At 39.2% G+C, this 23472-nt stretch overlaps 1 protein-coding gene across 2 annotated transcripts in view; it reads right to left on the reverse strand.

The window, feature by feature from the left end:
- Window positions 1-3206: 3206 nt before the first annotated feature.
- The window catches only part of Zwint (ZW10 interacting kinetochore protein), a 34808-nt gene continuing 14542 nt past the window's right edge, over window positions 3207-23472 (reverse strand). Inside the window, exon 8 of one of the 2 annotated variants that reach the window (XM_052744726.1) lies at window positions 3207-3334. The gene's annotated coding sequence lies outside the window, so the exon portion shown is untranslated. Of the gene's footprint in view, window positions 3335-18084; window positions 18458-23472 lie in introns of those variants that run through there. The other variant, XM_052744725.1, reaches the window with a different exon arrangement.

A 23472-nucleotide genomic window follows, 5' to 3' on the forward strand; every position in this document is an offset into this window, starting at 1 on the left:
AATAGGGAGGGGCTGTTGGTGTCTGTGGGGTAGTAGAGGAAGCTGCAGCAGCAGCAGCAACAAATAATGTCATTCACTTTTCTAGCTTCTTAGATGCAGCAGAACCTCTGATAAGCAGATTGTACACATTTGGTTTTTATTCCTCACTATATAACAGAGAGCTAAAAGATCAATTATTGTCTTATGAATGAGCAAATTAGCCATCACAGTTTAAATGATGTGTCTTTCTAATCTAAAGTGAAAAATAAAGCAGGCGAGAACGTGTCAATGATTTGAACTAAGGATCATGCAGCTTCAGAATTTCTTTTCTTAAACCATAATCATCACTTCCCATACCCCAGAGCTACTCTCAGTCAATAAAATCCACTTTGTGAATGTTTTAGAAAGTCACAAGCTTTTGTAATTGAAATAAGAAGAAAATAAGAAACAAAAAGAGGAACCAGTCCTTTCTTTGGACAGATCACCTTCATAGGGCACAAATGGCTTAGAATTAGAGCTGGAATCTAGTCGAGGCCTTCATCCCTCTCCAGGCAAAATTATAGAACAGCTTTTTTTAGTCTTCTAGGTTTAACTGCTTCCTAAAGATCCCCAGTTAAATATCTGAAGTCTCACGTTGAGCACACCAGATTCCTCTTTATCCTTGACCTTCTGCGTCCATGCAATTGCTTCATATAATGTGATGTCCAAGCCAGAGATGAGCACATCTACCATCAAAACAAAAACAAACAAAACCAAACCAAAAATTGGGGTTCTATGTGACAAAGAATAAAAAGAAAAAAAAAAGAAGGAAGAAGGGAGGGAGGAGAGAGAGAGAGAGAGAGAGAGAGAGAGAGAGAGAGAGAGAGAGAGAGAGAGAAAGAGAGAGAGAGAGAGAGAGAGAGAGATTGGGCTTTATATTGTTCTAAATATTTTCCCTTTGAACAACTTGTACATTACAAAAAGGAGTCTAGGAAAGCAACCAAAATCCTCAAAGATGAATAAAAATCCATGAAGGTTGGAAGCCTTGACTCCCACCTTGAAAGAGACAAAAGTCTACTAAAGTTAATGATATCCCAGTGCATAGGCAATGTACTGTGTCAGAAAGCAGACTAGTTAGGGCATAGGAATGTAAATTTTATTTTATTGGGCATATATTCAGGCAGTCTGGGAAGATAAGGGTAGAAATTAGGTGAATTTGGGTCATGATATATAATGCTCTTTGGAACAAGTAGGGGAATCTATAATTAATTCTGAAAGATGTTAGGAACCAGGGAAAATTACTTTGCATATTTTTGAGGTCTAATTAAATCTCTGTTTAAGAACCTAATTTTTTTCAGCACCCAAAAATTAGACTTCACAATATCTAACCTTGCAAATGTACCTCCCAGTAAGAATATTTCAAATTGTCTATCATGCAAATTAAAAAAATTCAGTTTCCCTGTTAGCCTTATTAATAAATTATAAGCATCTTTGGAATGTATTACCTTTGTCCCAAATCACCTAGAATGCTTTCTTAGAGAATATAACCAGCAAGTGTTAACTATACTAAGTAGACTGTGTAGCCCATTAGCTATCAAAACACTGGTATTCAGCAGTGCTCACCTAACTCAGAAAGTAACTCACTCTTCTGTGGACCTCTCCTCCTTTAAGTTTTATGAAGTTCTTTCAGGTCTTGTCATCATCTTGGTTAAGTACTATAGAGGTCAGTCATCCCTCTTCAGAATTTTATAAACATTTTATAATCATGAGCCAGATAACACTTTTTGGTGCATGTAATGCTAACAAATGTGTGCGTGGCACAACTGAGAATCTAGTCTAGGCTTACTGAATACCCCCATTCTGATTCCCCCTATTGTACTGCATTTTCAATCCACATAAGACTCTTTCATACATTCATGATTTGACCAAACAGTCCCAAGTGTTTTCTATTTAGGAAATGGTTCCTCTACTGCTGATTTCTCTAACCCCTACCAATACTTTTGGTGCTGTATCTTCCTTTGGGGGCTTATCCTATTGTAGGCCAGAAGAATAAGTTCATGAATGAAAACAATGCAGGCAAGTTGCTGTTTCTGCTTTATAGATGAAATAATCATTGCTGTATCATGTAGGAATTTCTGTCCTACATGATCCAAGAATGGGAGCATCAGGAACATCCACACACAACCAGGTCAAATGTATCCCCTTGATACTTCAAATAAAGCCTGAATTTAAAACACTGAGAAGGATTATGTACTTGAATGTAATTGCCCAAGTGCTGCCTCATCAACTTTCTTCATTAACATAAGTGCTGTTAGCACCTAATTCAATGTATAAAAACAAAAATTTCTTGAGCTTTTACTTTGTAAACTTTTACTGTGTAAAATGCATTCCTGGGCAGTTTAGAAAAAGAAATTTAAAATGTAGATATGCCTACGCTGTTATTAGAACTGAATAGCATTTTCAAATGATCAATATTCTGTTTGTAAAGTGTTTCTGTTTGTTTGGTTTTCCAGCTTCACATTTTCTCTGATGAAAGCCTGGATATTTGAGGACTCAGTTTAGGTTCTTATAGATATGAGTAGAAAAGAAAGTCCCTAGTAGATATTTTATTACTATGTCTATTAGCCATTAGTTTTCCAGCACTGTATTAAAGAAGCTAAGGAAATATGATATGCAGAGAAATAACCAGGCCAGGGAGAACACAATAAAAGTAGAAAAAGTCATTTTTGCCCTCAAGGTGCCTGCACTTAATCTGACTTTTACTCCTTATTCTTTGGAACTAGAACAGAACTCTCACTTGAGTTAAAGCATTACTTACTCCAACTATGTGCCTTTTGACCCAGTATTTCCATTTCATAGAAAATAAAACACTCTCTCAGAAGAGAAGAGAGAAAATGGGAGCTTAGCTAACATCCAAGTGCAGACCACTGACACATTAAAGTAGCTGCCTGGAATCTAGATCTCTGTTGCCTTTCCATATGCTATGTCTATTAAGTGTAAGCTTGGAAGAAATCAGAGGCAGTGAATGCCCACGAGCTCAACATGCCCAGATAGAATATATTGGAGATGAGCATAAAATACACGCATACATTCATCCTTCTGACCCCACCAACTCCATTCTTCACCAACTCAAAATGAAAGAACTCCAGAAACATCAAAGTCAAATTGTGCCTTAGAGTTTTTATAGCTGTGATAAGAAACCATGACCCAAAGCAACTTGAGGTGCAAAGTGTTTATTTCATCTTACAGATTGTAGTCTGTCATCTAGGGAAGTCAGGGGAGGAAGTCAAAGCAGAAACCTGGAGGCAGGAACTGATGCACAGGCCACCAAGGAGTGGTACTTACTGACTTGCTCCTCATGGCTTGTTCAGTTGTTCTTTAAAAAAAAAAAAAAAGAAAAAGAAAAAGAAAAAGAAAAGAAAAGAAACTATGCCATTGTTCCCTTTATTTTTTATTGAAAAGATTTTTTTCCTATACATTATATTTTGATCATGCTATCTTTTTCCATAACACCTCCCAGATCCTTCCTACTTCCATACCCACCCACATCAACACTTTCTTTCTCAAACAGGCAACTAAAAAACAAACAAAAAACTTACCATAATAAGACAAAACAAAAAATGGAAAAAAGAAAAGTGAGCCAAAGGAAAAGCACAAGAAACGTACAGAAGCTGAGACATACACATTTATACAAACAGAAAATCCATAAAACCAAAAATAAAAATCCATAATATATAAGCAAAAGACCTGAATGGCAGATAAATGGCCAGACAAAACATTATGAGACAAAAACCCTTTAAAAAATAGCACTGAGTTCATTTTCAGTTCGTCATCTACTGCTGGGATTGGGGCCTGCCCTTAAGTGTGGTTTGTACACCCAGTAAGACTCTCTTGGAGATAACTAATTTTTCCTTTGTGAGCAGATGTCAATTGGAGATAGCTTCGAGATTAGGGATGTATGTCTGTCCCCACTTCTTTGAGGTCTGGGATCCCAGTGCTAAGACCTGTGCAGGCCCTATGCATCCTGCCTCAGGTTCTGTGAGTTCATATTGCATCAGCCCTGTTGTATCTAGAAGGCTTGTTTCCTTGGGGTCCTCCATGCCTTCTGTCTCTTAGAACTTCTGTCTCTTCTTCAGGTTTCCTGAGCCCCAAGGGGAGGGATTTGAGTTGTTCTTACTACACACAGGGCCACCTGCCCATGTTGTGGCACCTCCTACAGTAAGCTGTGCCTTCCCATAGCAATCTTCAATCAAGCAAATGCACTACAGGCCTGCCTACAAGCCAATCTATTGGGAGCATTTTCTCCCCCAAGGTTCCGTCTTCCAAAATGACTCTAGCTTGTTGACATGAAATTCGCCAGTAGACTAGTCCCCTTGTTGATTTGGTGCACAAATGTATCACGGACTAAACTGTAACCCTCTCTTTCTGGTTGTTTCCAAGATGTCATATTAATAAATATCACCAAATAAAAGATGCTATAAACTTGAAAGTCCACAGTCTTTAGAAATTCAATTGAGAGATTCAGTCTTATCAGAATATCCAAAGTCTCTAAATATCCTAGTCTCTCTAAAAATCCAAAATAGCCTTTAAAGTCTCTTAACTTTGGGCCTTTGTAAAATCAAAATAATTGAGTATTTTCTTACTTCGATAGAGAGGAATCAGGGCATGGTCACAATCAAATCAAAGAAAAACCAAAATCCAACAGTATGAAGATCAGTGTCAGATTTTTGGATTCGTTCACAGTTTTGGGGGCTCCTCCAGAGGGCTTGGGGCCACTTTCCTGGCCCCACCCTCCTCAGCACACATTAGTGTGGTTTCCTAGGCTCAAGCCAGCTCCACTCCATGGGTGCTGCAGGCCTTGGTGGTAGTCCCATAGCATTGGTATCTCCATAATGCTCTGGTCTGCACTTCAATCAGGTTACACTTCCAACAACAGTCTCTCCTGGGCTCTCTCCAGGGCCTCTAACCCTGCTTCATGATGAAAAGTCGCACCCTCTCTCCATGACCCCTTTAATCCTAAGCCTTTTACTGTAACTGGGGCTGCTCACTTGCCAATGGTCTGTCCTAGCCTCTCTCCAGGGACTTCAGCCCCACCACATAGTGCCAAGCCTCAGCTTCTCTTTACGAAAACTTCATGCCTTCAAAACCAGTACCACATGGGTGACTCTTACACTACCAAGTTTGGCTGCCAGCACGAGGTACAACCTTTACTACCTTTGGATCACAACCTCCATATGCTGACCCTGAGGAAACACTTCCCAGAAGATTCTGTCTCCATGATGCTGGTCTCTTCTTAATCACAGCTGATTCTCTGGTCCCTGCTGAATAAGTATCCATTGTCCCAGCAAAGCAAAGGATTTACTTCAGTCATGCTGGGGTCTGGTTAATCACAACTGATTCTTCAGCTCCAACTGGCCAGACACCACAGAGTCTTAACAGAAAACATCACACAAATGGCCCAGGAGAGTCTTTAAGGGACCCTAAAAATTTCCTTCTGAAGCTTCACAAGCCACCACTGTCTGTATCACTCTCAACATTCTTAATTTCCAAGCTTCCACAGAATAGCCCTCGGAGCTCTGAGCACCCAATTGCTTTTTCAGTCCCATGCTCCAAAATCCTTCCAGAATCCTCCCCAAAACATGGCCAGGTCTGTCAGAACACTTCAATCTCTGGTTCTACTTTTTGTCTTAGTCAGGGTTTAGTCAGTCTGTTTCTATTGCAGTAATAAAACACCATGACCAAAGGCAACTTGGGGAGGAAAGTGTTTTTCTCATCTTAGAGCTTGTAGTTCATCATCCTGATGAGTAAAGGCAGGAACATCATGATGTAAACACCACAGAGGAGTGCTGCTTAAAAGCACCCAGAACCATGTGGTGGTACAAACCAGTGTGAGCTGTGCCCTGCCACCTCAATCTTCAATCACACAAAATAAAACAAAGGGTACAAACCAGTGTGAGCTGTGCCCTGCCACCTCAATCTTCAATCACACAAAATAAAACAAACAAACAAAAAACAAAATGAGAAAACCACAGACTTGCCCACAGGTCAGTCAGAGGGAGCATTTTCTCCTACGAGGTTCCCTTTCCAAACTGATTCTAACTTGCGTCAGGTTGACCTAAAAACTAGCCAGCATGCCTTTGTGACTGAAAGAATACTGGCAGAAGCAGCACAGACTGGAGTATGTGCAATGTGGTCTGTTGTCCACAGGGGCCCTGGTCACCTAGCAGCCATAAGGGTATGCTTAGGAGAAGCCTAGGAGTCTGAATGGCATTTACGTTAAACTTAATGAAATGAAATTTCTTGAAGAAAGTTTGCTGTCATGTTTAGAAGCCCAGCAGGTGACAGTGTGATGAGATGAGCCAGAGAATCTGGCTGTCAGGAGGCTCTGTGCGGAGTGAACTTATTGCCATCATCTGCTTCCTAACATCATTTGTGTCTCCAGCTGTCAAGGAAGGTTTTGCATCCAACCACAGGAAGCTTGCATCTGGACACCAGATTTCTTTACAATTTTCATATACATCTATCATATCCACTTAGAAAGGACATGAATCTATTCAGCTTCCCCTGTAGCAGTGTTTTAGAATAGTTTATGACTTTATGTGTTTATGTGAATATTTTGTGTATGCACATATGTGGGTCTCTATGTTTCATTTTGAATCATTCTTCTGTAACACAATTCATCTGTATTTAATCCTACAGGAGAGTTACTGGAGTTTAAATAGACTATTGTTTATGAATGCCTACCTAAAAGTAGGTATCCTGGGACGAAGAGGGAGCTCAGTAGTAGGGTTCTTACCTAACACGTGGAAGACCCTGGCTTCAATCTCTGGCAATAATATTTTAATTATTCATTAATTAACAGCAGTTAGTCATAGTCTTTCACTTTAGGGGGTAATGATTTCATTGGCAGTTGTAGCTTTTACTTAATTTACAACAAAATATTTAATCTCAAATATAACACCTTTAATTGCTTTGAATGGAGAACATATTATTGTAGATCCTTAATGTTTTCAAAGACTAGATCTTACCACCTGTAAATTGCACTTTTTGCTAACCATTCGGGTAGCAGCATGATAATAAATTAATATATGCTCTAAAACATAATTCCATAGATGACAATGAAGGAAAACAGTGCATCGGTGTCTGTGGCTGCGAGCTCCCCCAACCTCATTCCCTTCACTGCCTCTCCCTTTACACCCTGATCTTGGTTACAACTTGTGTTCCAGCAAAATGCTAAATCACCACACAATATTGATTTCCAAACTTAATCAGCTCCACAAATGTTTAAAAGAATTCCTCTGGCTGTTTCTAGACTCTTCTCCATCTTTTCACTCTTCAGAGGTTTGCAGTTACAAGGACACACCTTTAATTGCTGAACTTCCACATCACCAGCCAGTCCTCAGACCGATCCCTTCCAGTAGCGGTCATTGGTTGAAAAGGAGAGACAGAGGGGACAGTATTTTAAATATACTCTAAAGGATACAGCTCGTCAGGAGGACTTTGGGTGATCTGATAGCCACATGTGTTATTTCAATTTTGATTACCAACACAGCATTTTTTCCATTCTATCAATGAACAATTATCAAGTACTTACTCAGAGAGTGCCTAAAGCTATACTATACAATAGTTAATAGAATGAGTTCACAGTCAGAAAGATGTGGATTCCAGTTCTGAACTCAGTAATCAGTGACTACCAATGAAAATGCTAAGCTCCATAGTCAGCTTTTGTAAATAAAAATGGAGTGTTTGCTACATCTCTCATCTCTGTGACGAAGCACCTTCAAGGGGAAAGACTCACTTTGGCTTTGTTTTCCCTCATTGTTGTGAACTGTTTTTCAGACAGGTGTGCTATGAAGTACTGACTGGCCCAGTACTCCCTAATCAGAGCAGACTGGCCTGAGACTTCGTGGTGATCCTCATGCCTCTGCCTTCTGAGTGCTGGCCTTTGGCTCATTACTTCAGAGGGATTTCAGCCCATCATAGAAGAATTCATGCCAGTGGAGCAGGGAGGAAAGGATGGCTTTGGGGATGGTACTTAACAGTTCAACTTGAAGTGTTTATAAAGGCCTTGATGCATTATAAACACTGTGAACTATTATCTACTGGCCAAGTTTTCCAATTCAATATGTCAAATTACAGTGATTTCAGAAGAAAGTTTTAAAATGTTAAAAAAAGAATTCTGATCATGATTTTTTTTTCTTTTTATCATTTACCATGTGTTTAGAAAACACCAGACAGGGGCTGGAGAGATGGCTCAGAGATTAAGAACACTGGCTGCTCTTCCAAAGGTCCTGAGTTCAATTTCCAGCAACCACATGGTGGCTCACAACCATCTATCATGAGATCTGGTGCCCTCTTCTGGCCTGCAGGGATACACACAGACAGAGCACTGTATACACAATTAATAAATAAATCTAAAAAAAAAAAAAAAAAAAAAAAAAAACACCAGACAGTTAACACAGTCTAACCTCTGTCGTTTGGCCTAGTAATTTGCTATTGATAATCTTGAATTTGAAGAGGTCTCAATAACAAAAGTTGGGGTGTCTGTTTGAACTTTCTTTTGTATGAGATTTTAATTCTATTTCTTTCCCAGGCACCAGTGAGGCCATCTATTATTGCAGTCAATATTAATCCAAAATTCCCTGCCATGTGGAATTCAATCATCGGTAATTTTCTACCCACCCTCTTTTGCCAAGGTCCGCAATTACAATATAAACTTCTTTTTTTTTTCTTTTTTTTTTTTTTCTCTCTTTTTTTTTTTTTAATTTATTTTAATTTATTTTGCAATACAATTCAGTTCTACATATCGGTCACGGATTCCCTTGTTCTCCCCCCCTCCCGTCCCCCTCACCTTCCCCCCAACGCCCCCCCCCCCCATTCTCATCTCCTCCAGGGCAAAGCCTTCCCCACAGACTGAGGTCAACCTGGTAGACTCAGTCCAGGTAGGTCTAGTCCCCTCCTCCCAGGCCGAGCCAAACAATCCTGCATAGGCCCCAGGTTTCAAACAGCCAACTCATGCAATGAGCACAAGATCTGGTCCCACTGCCTGGATGCCTCCCAAACAGATCAAGCCAATCAACTGTCTCACCCATTCGGAGGGCCTGATCCAGTGTGGACCCCTCAGGCATTGGTTCATAGTTCATGTGTTTCCATTCCTTTGGCTATTTGTCCCTGTGCTTTATCCAACCTTGATCTCAACAATTCTCGCTCATATAAACCCTCCTCATTCTCGTTAATTGGACTCCCAGAGATCCACCCAGGGCCTAGTCATGGATCTCTGCATCCAGATCCCTCAGTAGTTGGATGAGGTTTCTAGCACAACAATTAGGGTGTTTGGCCATCCCATCACCAGTGTAGGTCAGTTCGGGCTGTCTCTCGACCATTGCCGGCAGTCTGTTGTGTGGGTATCTTTGTGGATTTCTGTGGGCCTCTCTAGCACTTTGCTTCTTCCTGTTCTCATGTGGTCTTCATTTACCATGGTCTCCTATTCCTTGTTCTCCCTCTCTGTTGTTGATCCAGCTGGGATCTCCTGCTCCCCCAAGCTCTCTTTCCCTCGACCCTCGCCTTTCATTACCCCCACTCATGTCCAGGCTGTTCATGTAGATCTCATTCCATTTCTCTGTCATTGGGTGATCCCTGTGTCTTTCTTGGGGTCCTGTTTTCCGGGTAGCCTCCCTGGTGATGTGAGTAGCAGACAATTCATCCTTGTTTCATGTCTAGTATCCTGCTATGAGTGAGTACATACCATGTTTGTCTTTCTGAGTCTGGGTTACCTCACTCAGGATGATTTTTTCTAGATCAATCCATTTGTCTGCAAACCTCATGATGCCATTGTTTTTTTCTGCTGAGTAGTATTCCATTGTGTATATGTACCACATTTTGTTTATCCATTCTTCAGTTGAAGGGCATCTGGGTTGTTTCCATGTTCTGGCTATTACAAACAATGCTGATATGAACATAGCTGAACAAGTGCTCTTATGGTGTGGTTGAGCATTTCTTGGGTATATGCCCAAGAGTGGTATAGCTGGATCTTGGGGGAGATTGATTCCCAATTTTCTAAGAAAGCGCCATATTGATTTCCAAAGTGGTTGTACAAGCTTGCATTCCCACCAGCAGTGGAGGAGAGTTCCCCTAGCTCCACATCCTCTCCAGCATAAGGTGTCTTCACCAACCCCACATCTGACAGAGGACTGATATCCAGAATATATAAGGAACTCAAGAAATTAGACATCAAAATGCCCAACAGTCCAATTAAGAAATGGGCTATAGAACTAAACAGAGAATTCTCAACAGAGGAAACTCAAATGGCCGAAAGACATTTAAGGAATTGCTCATCATCCCTAATCATCAGGGAAATGCAAATCAAAACAACTCTGAGATACCACCTTACGCCTGTCAGAATGGCTAAGAACAATATAAACTTCTATTGCCTTTTACTTTGTTCTGTGTAAGACAATGTCTTGCTCTGTACCCCAAAATGGTTTGGAACTCAAGAGATCGTCTTGCTTCAGCCTCCAGAACAACAAAATCACAGGGTCTGGGCCAGCATATTTCCTTGTTTGTGTCCCCACACCCCACACACAAACTCCAGGCTGCCATCAGATCCTCGGTGCTCACAGAACCCTAATGGGAAATGAGGATGCTGAACTTTGCACCCTGAGAAGGCTGTCTAAGAAGGGATTAATTACATGACATGTCAAGAGTTCCTGTGTGATAAATTAAATCCTTCCCTGAATCCTAAGAAGTTCCATCAATGAGTTAATTTTAATTTGAAGGGGACTGAACATTTGGAATAAACTGTGATCCAGAAGAGAATGCAAGTCACCTCACATCTAGAAATATTTAAATTAGAAAGAAATTAATCAAATTATGAAATCCAAACTTAATTTATATTAGCATTGATTGCCATTACCATATGACTGATAAAGAAAATAGACAACAGAGTTTGAGTCTTTTCCAATAGAACTGGCTAAATCTCATCTCTACTGCTTTTTCTCTCACACTAAAATCTAAGGAACAATGCTAAACAGGAGCAGACTGTCAGTGTACCCATGATACCAGAAGGGAAAAAAAATGGTAACATACTTTTATTTTATTAAATTCTTGAATGAAACATTCTACATGGGAATCTGGCACAGTGATTCACACCTAAACCCCAATACCTATCAGTCAGGCTGGGAGGTAGGAGGATTCGGACTTCAAGGTTAGCCCCAGTCACATGCCTAGTCTTAGCCCGGGATTTATGAGATGCTGTCTCAAGAAAAAATTACATTTGAAAATGACTGTCAACTCAATGAGAATATTATTTTATTTAAGATTCAGTTTTGTTGGAATTGTCTGTTCTCAGAGCAGTGCATGCCTTTCCTTTCACCTCTGAGGTGTTTCATGAGGAAATCCCCACACTGAGCTTCCTGATGATAGCATCAGTCAGAACTTCAGTCAGAACTTGGAAGAGCTGTGGGTGGCCTTGTCCTTCACTGCCGCCTCTGTGACTCCAGCACATTTACAATACATAATGAACATTCAATAGTCTTGGGTGTCAGGTAAACCTGGGGAAGTCCCAGTTGACACAGTCACTACATGTGTAACTAGAAAAGGAGTTTGTCAGTATTAGAGCAGCCTGGGCAACAGTCTATGTGGCACAGAGCTTCTGGGACACATTCCAAACCCTACAAGCATTGATACTTTCACTACTAAGTTAACTCAGTATGTGTGGACACAATCCCTGCTGAGAACATCACTACAATGAGTTGTTACCTTCTCTTTACTTTATTCTCACACTAATTGTGTGGCTAGCTGGATTCTGGTTCCCTTATACTCCACAATCTCTTAACACTATGGTGTAAACCATGTGCTAAGACAATGATTGCCAATCCTATCGCAGTATTAAAATGAAACTTCTCATCTTTTTCACAACTTATTAAAGAATTAGTTTTATTTTTCATTTGAACACACACACACACACACACACACCACTCAGAAACTCAATGAGTTGTTTTAATTAAAGATCTACCACCCAAACCTTTACCACAATGTCTATTAGATATTGTGTAAAATTATGATTACACACATATGCATTATTACATGAATGAATATTGGACCACCCCTAAATAAAGTTCAGGCTCCTTATATTCCTAATTTCCCTGAGCCCTGTGCGACTTAGCAACTACGTCTACTTTTCCTTAGGTCATTACTGTGCTTAGTCTTACATCTTACTCCATTTCACTTACACTTTTTGCAGAACTTCCAGAACACCCAGCACCATCATTTATCTCAGTTAGGCCAGGCACCTGCACATTCAGGAGCATGCTGCAATTCCAGTGGCACAACACTTGATTCACAGGATGCGCAGCTGAATGCATTAAAATAATCACAGAATTCTAACCCCTGCATTAGGGCCCACAACAAATTGACCTCATTTTTTTAATACTTTTTAATTTTGAGATGACAGTTACACCCTTTCCCCCTTTCTTTCCCTCCCTCCCTCCAACATCTGCATGCTCTGGCTTTCTTCTAAATTCAGATTTTTAAAATTAATTGCTGGTGTGTGTGTGTGTGTGTGTGTGTGTGTGTGTGTGTGTGTGTGTATACGTGTACATAAATACATAAATGCAAGCTGCTTTGTCCACGTTACTTGTATGTCTGATCTCAGAACTGACAATTTGGTTTTGGAGAAACAATTTGTGTGCTCTTCCCTGAGGAAGAAGATATTGTTCCAACTCACAGCATGCCCACTTTGTCTAGGGCTGAGGCCTCCTGAGCTTTGCCCTGTCCGAATTAGCATGTCTACTGGTATTACCCAGAAGCTATACCTTATTTTAAGTTTAAATTACACAAAAGCTTTGGCATATCCTGTTGATGAATTCTAAAATATCCACCTTCACATAGTAAATGTTCTGTACTTTTTCAGCTGACTGAACTCAAACCCCAGAGTTCCTAAAGTCACTCTGAGAAATGTAGAGACATGCTACCCTCCATCTATGTGGTCCTTTGATCAGGACTACAGTCAAATATCTGAATTATTTCAGCATTTTCCCCACAACTGCTTGGATTCTGAAAGAAGTGGGACATCCTTTAATCAGTTTTATGCCTCTCTCTGACAGGATGCTTGATCAGGATCATTGATCATATGGTGTCAGGTGTTCTTCGAAATCCAAGCTATACTGACAAGGAAGAATTTGAAATTAAATGCAGAGTCGTTGGTTTGTTCCTCCCGGAGGACATGTTTTCATGACCATGTTTCTGGTTCACTAATTAGGTTATCAATCTAGCATCACAGGCAGAGAATGAAACCACAACACAATTGAAACCCAAAGGTATTCACAGTGATGAAAGCAACTGTCTAATGTATATTCTCATATGTCTTTTTCCCCCACAGTTACATTTCAAATTAAAAAGTTAAAAGCTAGGGAATTATGTACCTATAGCACTGAGCAAGAGCATATTAAAGCTCAACTACCTTATGAGCTAGTGTCATCATGGAATGGATTTAAGGCTATATTGATCAATGAGCATCACCTACACTGAAGCTTGTACACAAATCCAGCTACTGAGACATACAGTACAGATGTATTTTATAACAATATAATTATATTAATTTGTTATGGCATGGTTGTTGACATTAAGTTTTCCTAATTGCATGATGACATGTTACACCAATTAATGGATTCTAGCTGTGCAAATCAACTGCAAGTTACATGGACATTGTTGTTACATCAGTGGCACCCATGTAACTAAGATAGTTAAAGCATAGTATCCTTTACCAAAACCCAGTATCTGGGCACTGTCAGATAGTAAGGGTAGTCATTTGAATGAGAATGGCCCCCATAGGTCCATGTTTGAATCTTTGCACCCCAGTTTGTGGAAATGTTTGGGAAGTGTTAGGAGGTGTGGCCTTGTCAGAGGAGGTGTGTCAACTGGGGGTGGGCTTTGAGGTATCAAAAGCCCATGGTGGCCCAATCTCTCTGCCTGCTGCCTATGCAGCAGTATATAAAGTTATCTGCTACTGCTCCAGCACAATGCCTGTCTACTTCCTGCCATAATCATGGACTAACCCTCTGAAACTGTTACCAAGCCCCCATGAAATGCTTTCTTTTATAAGTTGCCTTGGTCATGGTGCCTACTCCCAGCAATAGAAGAGTAACTAAACAGGTAAGTTTCAGGATATTCTTATATAACTTTACTTTTTTTAGTAAGTATCTATACTACCTCTTGAACATGTAGTATAATTTTTTTTCTGTTTACTGGTATGTTCTATAAAAAGAGAATTTGTTAAAATCTAGCCTTCCATGACTCCATGACTTTATTTGGAAATGCGGCTTTACAGCAATAATCAAATTAAAATGAGATCATTAGGGTGAGTCCCTATTAAACATTACTGGTGTCTTTAGACAAAAAATTGGAAAAAGGTATTATCACACTGAGAGCAGAGGAAATGGAGGCAAATGGGGAGGAGTTTAGCTATACATCAAACAACAACCAATGTGGATTGCCAGAAACCACCATCATGAAGACAATCAAAGTATTACTTCTTGTGACTGCCCCCCACCCAACCCCAACAGTAGCACCTTCCTCACCTCTCCCAAGGTATGACCTCCTTTTGGACAACATGGGCTTATAGGCACTGCCAGAATTATACATAAAGAACAAACAGAAGAACAAAAATTTTAAAAAAATATTCAAACTTAAGAGTAAATATGAAAACAAATGAAAAAGAATGACTACCTCAAACCTTGATCATACATAGCTGACTGCACTTAAACCTGTAAAAACTCTTCCCAAAGGAACCATACAAGCAGAACAGGGAGGTGGATAAAAAAACAAAAACAAACAAACAAACAAAAAAACCAAAAAAAACGAACCAAAAAAAAACCAAAAAAACAGGCTCTCTTCATAATCTGTTCATGACTGTGCCACACTTCAGACATGTGACTGCCTAAGTTTTACCAAAATAACTAACCTATCCCAAGATTTAATATCAGGATTTTTCAACTTAGAAATGTAGTGCACATGCCTTCTGACAAATGATAAGAAAAAATATATATATTTAAAAATATGTTTGGGGTTCACAACAATATCAGACAGAAATGAAACAAAAGCTTGTATTTTTCTAAATAAAACAAAAAAAACCTGGCATATTATGGCAATTGTCTACACAATTTATGTCACCCATCTTATGATCACTGTGTGTCTCCTGGCTCAATTCCATCTGCTCCACCTCCCCTCACAATTCTTGGCAACTTAACCCTCATATGATAACATCTCTCTGACTTACTCTTTCTTATCATCATGTTCCTCTTATCTTAAACATTGTTCATTCTGAGAACAGAAAGGCTGAGTCAGATGCCAGCTTGCTGTCCAGGGAGCAGTATTTAACAGGCACACAGGTAAAGCCACAGAATACATGGCAACATCTAGATTAACAGAAATGGGCTGAGTTTAAGTGTAAGAGCTAGGTAGTGGTAGGCCTGAGCTAATGGCCAAGCAGTTTTAAATAATATTAGCCTGTGTGTGTTTATTTGGGTCTGAGCAGCTGCGAAAATGCAAGGATGGACACAGGAAACTTCAACTACTAATGGTGCCCAACAGCTTGAGTTTCCATTTAATAAGCAATTCTAAATAGAGCCAAAACCAGGTTCCTACTTTATGTTTCATGTGGGTGGCTAGACGCTGCAACATACGGGCTTGAGCTACTCTATATGGCAGGTTCGCGGAATGCAGGTTTGACCTGCATGAAACATGGCAGATTCCAAGTCGCACAGTATGCTGCATAGTGGATATAGATTGCTAGTTAAAAAAAAAAAAAAAAAAAAGTTTCTGGGCTACATACTGCTTTGATAGAAGCATAGACCCACTGCTTCCCACTTCCCAGAGTTGGTGGGAACATAGTTCCCAGAGCTGGCTGTAAACATAGTTTTGCCATGTTGGGAAACTGAGGTGGGTGGAAATGCTACAGTTTAAAGCAAATAGATTCACAATAAGACAGATTCAGATGGGATAAACCTCTAAATGGTTTACAATGTGTGTAAAAATGTCTGTAGGTTTAGAAGAGGAAAAAAAAAGAAATATAGACAGTTATATTAAAGAAATAGAAAGTTTTAAAAAATAAAGTCTTTAAAAAAAAAAGTAAAAGTAATATAAAAAATAAGCCCCATAAAGATGGATATCACATAGAGAATCTGGATTGTATTGTCTTTGGGATTTTTAACCACAGAAAGACATTCGATTGAAAAGACTGCTCAGTTAAACCAATATGTATATTTTAAAGGTACCTTGACTTCAAAATCTGGATCTAAGAAATGTTGCTTTGGAGAGGGGGCTCTGCTTTTGTTTCCACAGGAAGCAAGAGGCTATGGATTTGTTCCAGACTAAGATACATCAGGTTTGACCAGCCAAGACCCCCCTGAAAGGTCTCCGATGACATCATGGCCCAGATGATCCAACATCCAGAACGGTTTCAAGGCAACTAGCTCAGACAATACAGCCTCACAGACTATTCCATAATCCTAAAATTTTCTCTATGTCCCCATAATAATACAGCACCCTCATCCAGCAGGAAGAATGGATGTCCTAGAAAACTACACCCACATCCCCCAAAATTAGATTATGGATGTTTGTCTTTGTTTAGGTTGTTGATTATAAATTGTTATTGGTCACAGTCAATATCTTTCTAAAAGAAGAACAGGGGATAGGATATAGAAATATAGGATATAGACATGATAAAAGGGTAAATTGTTGAACCTACTTTTAAAAACCAACTTGTTTAAAATGTTTTACATTAATATGGATTTTAGTTTATTGATACAAATTTAAAGTTAATTTGTTATACTGTATGTATATTTCTACCCTTGTTTGAGGTATTATGTTTATGTAACTCATTTAGATTGTAATGGATAATTAAGAAATACAGATTAATAATTAGTCTTCTACGATAGTCAAATTTGTAGCTGTGTTAGTTAAGTTTTCTAGGTATACATAGATATATTTCAGATAGATAATCTTCAAACACTTCAAAGACCTACAGACAGAATATGGCATTTAAAATGTTTAAAAAAATTTAGACTTTCTGGACAGTGAGACATGTCTGCTCCTGGCAGCACCAATTTACTTCAGAGAGGAGGATGGGCATTGAAGACACTCTATATGGAGTTTATCTTCTTCTTGGCAAAAATATCCATTTGGGCAAGAAACTGTTCTTGCCTGGACTGCTTGATCGACTGGACATGCAGGACCCATATAAAGGTGACCACTGAATTTTGCTAGGTGAAATGATCCTACAGGTTCCTGCTTCGCAGAGGAAACTGCCAGACATTCTACAGAACAGAGAGAAGTGACTGAGAGACTGCTAGGCCTGTGGGCTGAAGACAGATGCCCCAACTTTACAGAGGAACTTTGGATGACTGTCCAGGCTGCCAGCTGTCTCTGTCTCCTCTCGCAAGACTGCTGAAAGTTGCTTGCATCCTTCTCCCGTTTCTCAGGTAATAGTATATCCTTGAGGTCTTTGATGTAGTTGAAGACTAGATAGTTAAAATTTCCTTAGTTATGATAAAAGATATGAAACCTTAGACTCACAAATATAAGATAGGATATCTTCTTTAATTCTGCCAAATACAACTAGACTAGATATTACAGACTAGATATAACTGTAATTCTTGCTTGATAATTGTTGTTATATGTAATTTTACTATGTTGAAGTTAAAACCTACCCTTTTGAAAAAAAGAAAAGGGCAAGTGCTGCAGATGCTATGAATGTGTCACTCTGATTGATTGATAAAATGCTGATTGGCCAGTAGCCAGGTAGGAAGTATAGGTGGGACAAGCTGAGAAGAGAATTCTGGGAACGGGAAGGCTGAGTCATGAGTCGCCAACCAGACACAAAGGAAGCAAGATGTAAAAGTTACCGGTAAGCCACAAGCCACGTGGCAACTTATAGATTAATAGAAATGGGTTAATTTAAGATGTAAGAGCTAGTCAATAGTTAGCCTGAGCTAATGGCTGAGAAATTTTAATTAATATGAGCTTCTGAGTGACTATTTTATAAGTGGGCTGCAGAACTGGAGAAAACTTTCAAAAAAACTAGTTTATATGATCTTTTTTTTTATTTTAAATCAGGCAGAATAAGGTAGATTGCACTGACAAAAAAAAAAAATGAGAGATTTAATGAAAGATTGATTCCTGTTCCCAGGAAGGTACCCAACAACCTAAGGTTTCCCAGGAAGTCCATCTCCATAGAGTGGGTCAACATTCCAGGCCAGAGTCTTGTTCTTCAGCAAGTTCTTCAGCAGCAGTTCAGGTTTGGTGCATTTCAGTATGTCCTTAAGATCAGCTAACAGGCTTTGCAACCAGCTGTCAATCTTAACTAGATTTCCTTCAATCCACAATCCTTAGCTCTTGAAGACGTGATTATACCATCTCACTTCTCAAGCCACAGCATTATCACGAGACTTCTGATTCTCCGTGGATACGGTGCTCCATGCCAAACCAGTATTTTTCTTTGTTCCTTATAAAATACAAACAGGTGCGATACAACAATGTTAAAGAGCTGGTGATGTCAACCCTAACTTTAGTTGTTGCCATACTTCTTTTGTATTCTTAACTACTCCAGCCTTATAAGATGCATACACTGAAACACTAAAGCTACATAATTCCAGTATGATCTATGGTCCCCAGACACATGAATACAATGGTTTAAATGTGCCCCTTGAATGGGTGGGCACCAAAAACCTAGTATAACTATCTATCATTAAGCTTTGTTTCCCACCCAGTGTCTAGCCCTGTCTATTCTTCATCTCAGCATAGAAGTGGATCCTACCAGCTTAGAATAAAGACACTCTGGAGTTCTTCTGACATATAGTTTAAACATTTAATGTCCTATCAATGGGGTAAAACAGATGCTCAAACTATCCATAATCACATGATTTAATAAATTTCTGGCAAAAATACCTGGCCTAAATCTTAGTCATCTTTCAGCCCTATTAAGTACATTCATAAATTCTAAATAACTGTATTTCAAACCTATCATCCCTGGTCTAATCTGTATAAAGACAGTGGTCCTTATGAATATAAATCATATTATATACTCAAAGCTTTTTATTGACATGTTTCTTTCAGAGTGGCTCCAATCCAGTGTCCTATAAGCTCTGTCATTTATTACCTATTTAGTAAGCCCCTTTCATAGAATCCTTTATAGAATCTAGTCAGACAGATCCCATGTTAACTCACATGGCTCAGTCCTCACTCTGTGGTTTTTTTCCCCCTTAGTGCAGAATTATCTTCCTCTACTTAATCTACATTCGAAACAAACTCCGTCCCATGGGAACTTCCCTTCCCCCTGTTCCTTCCCTGATGTATTTTCACTCAGTACTTTTCTTGCTATATTTACTTCACTATGTGTGCTAGAGTGTCAATGGTGTGATGCTGAAGAAGGTGAACCTTTAGGAATGCATGATTACCATTTAGAAAGTTGTGGTTAATGAGCTTCTAGTATTAGGAGATGAAATAGGAAGAAACAGGGCCAGAAAACATGGCAATAAAGGGAAAAGCATATTTTCTAATATTAGTTTGGCCAAGGTTTGTTTACTTGAATTCATTTTTTTAAGTTATATATATACACAAAAGTTGGAAAAGAGCCTAAAACCATGACTACATGACTGTATTGTAATAATACTTAAAGAGTTTAATAGGTTCGACTCCACTTCTTAGTATTTACATTGGAGGAAGCTTTCTAGTATTAAAAGAAAATGAGTTTAGGGAAGAGAAAATATCTTCTTACATGACTTGAGTAACACTTCAGAAATTCTATTTTTACCTGTGTCATTTTTACAAATTGCTAATTGGGAAAGCAGCTATTATTGGGAAAAATATGCTATTATTTGTCATTCTGTATGTGACTGTCAAGCAAGCACATCCCTAGACTCTGTGCTAATGGGTAAGTTTGGTATGGATCAGCAGAGGTGGTCTTCACTCATGCAGAACCACCCAGCCAATAGCTTGTTGGTAAGACCTTGCAATCCCACACTCCTGGCTTTTGTTAATAAGTTCGATTCTCCCCAGCAGGATATGGCTGACCAAGTAAGTAGCAGGACAATTGTAAAGTGGGTGGATTTAATTTGGGGGTTTATAGCTTCTTCCCCTTCATTACTGAGTGGCTTGGCAGCACTGATTTCTTTTTTCAAGATGATCCATAAATGCAGTGTAGAAGGGCAAACGACCTGCAGTCAAGCCAGCCTCTCTGAGCCAGCAGTTATTGTGAAGGGTATCCCAGAAGCTTTTGGGTTTTTTACTGTGTGTGTGTGTGTGTGTGTGTGTGTGTGTGTGTGTGTGTGTGTGTATGTGTGTGTGTACACGCACACTCACCTTTGAGAGGAGGTCTCACTCTGTATCCCAGGCTAACCTGGTACTTACTACACAGCTCAGTGAAGCCTTAAATTAACAGTGAATCTCCTGTCTCAGCCTTCCAAGGATAAACATTATGGGTATACATCATCACATCTATTATTTTCAAAAAGAGAATTCAAGGCCCGCTCAAGAGTAGACACTTGTTTCTCCTAACACAAATAATGAGTGGTGAAGTTAATGTGAGAAGAGGAAAAAAATACACTTCCCAAAAGAAGACACAATGAGACCTTTGGGAAAGTCATTGTATTACTCTTAGCCAGCTTACTAAATGTAACTGCCAAATATTCAGCTTTACAATAGTGTTCTCTTTCCCTAGAGTCAGTTGACACAGGAAGCTGGAGTCAGAATTTTGCATCTAAATTCCGGCATCATTACTCATCTAGTCTTTTTGAAAAGATTACTCAATAACTGAGTGCCAGTTCAGCTAGCTTTAATATAAACTACCTTAAATTTTGACTTATTAGTAGATAAAAATGAATGTAATGTATTAGTACAATATTTCATAGAAATGGGTATCAGAGAAAGCTACTATACACATTAGTAACACTAAATATTTTCACTATAACTTGTGTTAAGATCAAAACAGCACACAGCAGAGGTTCATGCTACTTTATGGATCAGTGTCTTAGGAGAGAAAGGAACAGGAAGCCACCTGGCAGCTTAAACATGAGCATTCATGAATGTTTACTGCACAAGCTCACCACAACCTTAACCCCCATGTCTGTGTCAGCATTTCCAAGTCCCTTTTGCCAAAGGACTAGTCATTTGCCTTATTTGTAAGAATGTTATTTTTGCCATTAATTTACCCAAAAGCCTAATTTCAAATAAAGAAAAAAATGTATTATTATTATTAGTTGTACAACTGAAAGTCTCACTTGAGTTACCCATGACAGGACACCATGATGCTGCACAGCAACTCAACAAGTGAGTAAACAGTAAATATGATGCTTAGAAGATTAAGAAATTCTAGCACAGTGCTTCTTCTGTAAACACACTTAGAGAACGCAGACTAGTCAGGTGGCTCACTAATGTCCTTAAACTCTAGATCCAATAAGAGCACATTCTTCCAGACTCTGCAGATACCTGCAACTCATGTGCACAGACTCACAGAAAGACAGATGCATGCACAAACACACACATTCAAAAAGGTTTTTTTTTAAATTGAATTCCGCAGGTGGTTTCTGTCCGCTAAGTAACCACAGAGAGGCTTAATATTAATTATAAATGCTCAGCCAATAGCTCATGCTTGTTACTAACTAGCTCTTACAACTTAAATTAACCCATTTTTATTAATCTATGTGCTGACAATGTGGCTCCCAGCGTTATCTGTCCTCCAGCATATCTTGCTCCCTCTGCATCTCTTGGCAACTCTTCTGACTCTGCCATTCTTCTTCCCAGAATTCTCCTAGTCTGGCTTTCCAGCCCGTCTCTCCTGCTCAGCTATAGGCCAGTCAGCTCTTTATTAACCAACGAAAGAATACATATTTACAGTGTACAAACATTGTTCCACAGCAGAATTCAATGATCAAGGTTATTTAAAACCATGCTTCATTAAATAGTTCTAAATTAGATCAAGTCTTGAAACAGGCCATCAAATGCTATGGTGTAAATGCTTATGCCTGTGCTTAGTGACTGCAAAGGACTACCTTTGATATTTACACACAACAGTTTTTTTAATAAAATAAAATAATCTTTAAACTATTTATCTGCACCTAAATCACAGAACTGATTCTAAGCAATAGAATCACTGAGTATCAAGGACAAACATCCCTTGAGGAGTCTAACAAATCAGGAAGAGTAGCTGCCTCCATACCGAGGAGTGCAGATGTGGGGAGATGACCTCCATCTGGAGGTTCAGCAGGGCCTCTCCCCAACAGAGCCCCATCTACATGTTTGTCTGCTTGCATTTCCCACTATCTTCCCATTGCCAACTTGAATACCAAGGTCAAGCAAAGACATGCAGTATCACTGGCCCCATCAAAGTCTTCTGTGGGCAACCAAGACAAGCAGACTTCTAGAAAAGGAAGAAAGGCAGCCTGAGAGCAGCATCCTGAGGTTGTCCTAGGTCAGCAAAATCCTATTTAGGAGACTCTATGCTGGTCCCTGCTGTTAGCTTTTATTTTCCATCATAGTTTCCCTTTAGATATACTAACCAATGTCTTAAGAAAAGTGAGAGACCATCAAGACCCTGACTAGATAAAATCTGTCAAATAAGACAAGGCCATTGCAGGCTTTCAATTTACCATACAATATTAATATCACTGTCTTTTCAGCAGAAATCCAGAAGGTGCACAATTGTTAGCTCTTTTCTTAGATGTATCTACATCTCACTGTTTATCACTCCCTCTAAAGGTACGACTCTGATTCAGTCAGCTACTACCTTTTGCCTCATCTTACATTTTTTATTCATACAGTAGCTTTAAGCTCTTTTAAATTACATACACATAGTTGTCTTGTTCAAAATTCCTGCTAGCTTCTTAACTCAGAATGAAGCCTAAACTCCCAACTACAGTCCATAAAGCCCCAATATGACCTGGCTCTGAGCTTTTCAGGAATCATTTCATGCTCCTTATTTCCTTATTCTGCTCTCACTCTCGGCCTTCTAGCCATTCCCCAAAGACATGAAGCACTCTACTATCTCAATGCTATTGCTTTCATATTTCCTCCACCTTTCTGGAAGCTATTCTGGCACCAATGACTTGACTTTCTACCACATTTTGTCCTTGTCTATTTTCAAATATCACTGTACCTGTGCTATGCACCTAATTCAAGTCTTAAGGAGTTGGCTGGCTACATGCGCGCGCGCACGCACACACACACACACACACACACACTCTCACCCCAAATGACAATACATTTAGGAACAGATGCAGTAAAGATATCTCTTACTAAAAGATTTCCCTGCATTTGCACTTCTAAGATATTTTATGGCAACTCAATTCTTTTGAGATATTCGGAAATGACAGTAAAAAAATCAACATCTTTAATTATTAATCACAGACGTGACACTTGGGATTTTTATAGGTAAATAAAATCTTCCAGATCAATTAATTCAGGGTCAGAAATAAGGAAAACTTTCTGTAAACATCACATGACATACTTCTCTGTTTAGGGGGA

This window comes from Peromyscus californicus, unplaced genomic scaffold (genome assembly GCF_007827085.1).
Source record: "Peromyscus californicus insignis strain IS unplaced genomic scaffold, ASM782708v3 Scaffold_19__1_contigs__length_69161282, whole genome shotgun sequence".
Taxonomy (NCBI): Eukaryota; Metazoa; Chordata; class Mammalia; order Rodentia; family Cricetidae; genus Peromyscus; species Peromyscus californicus.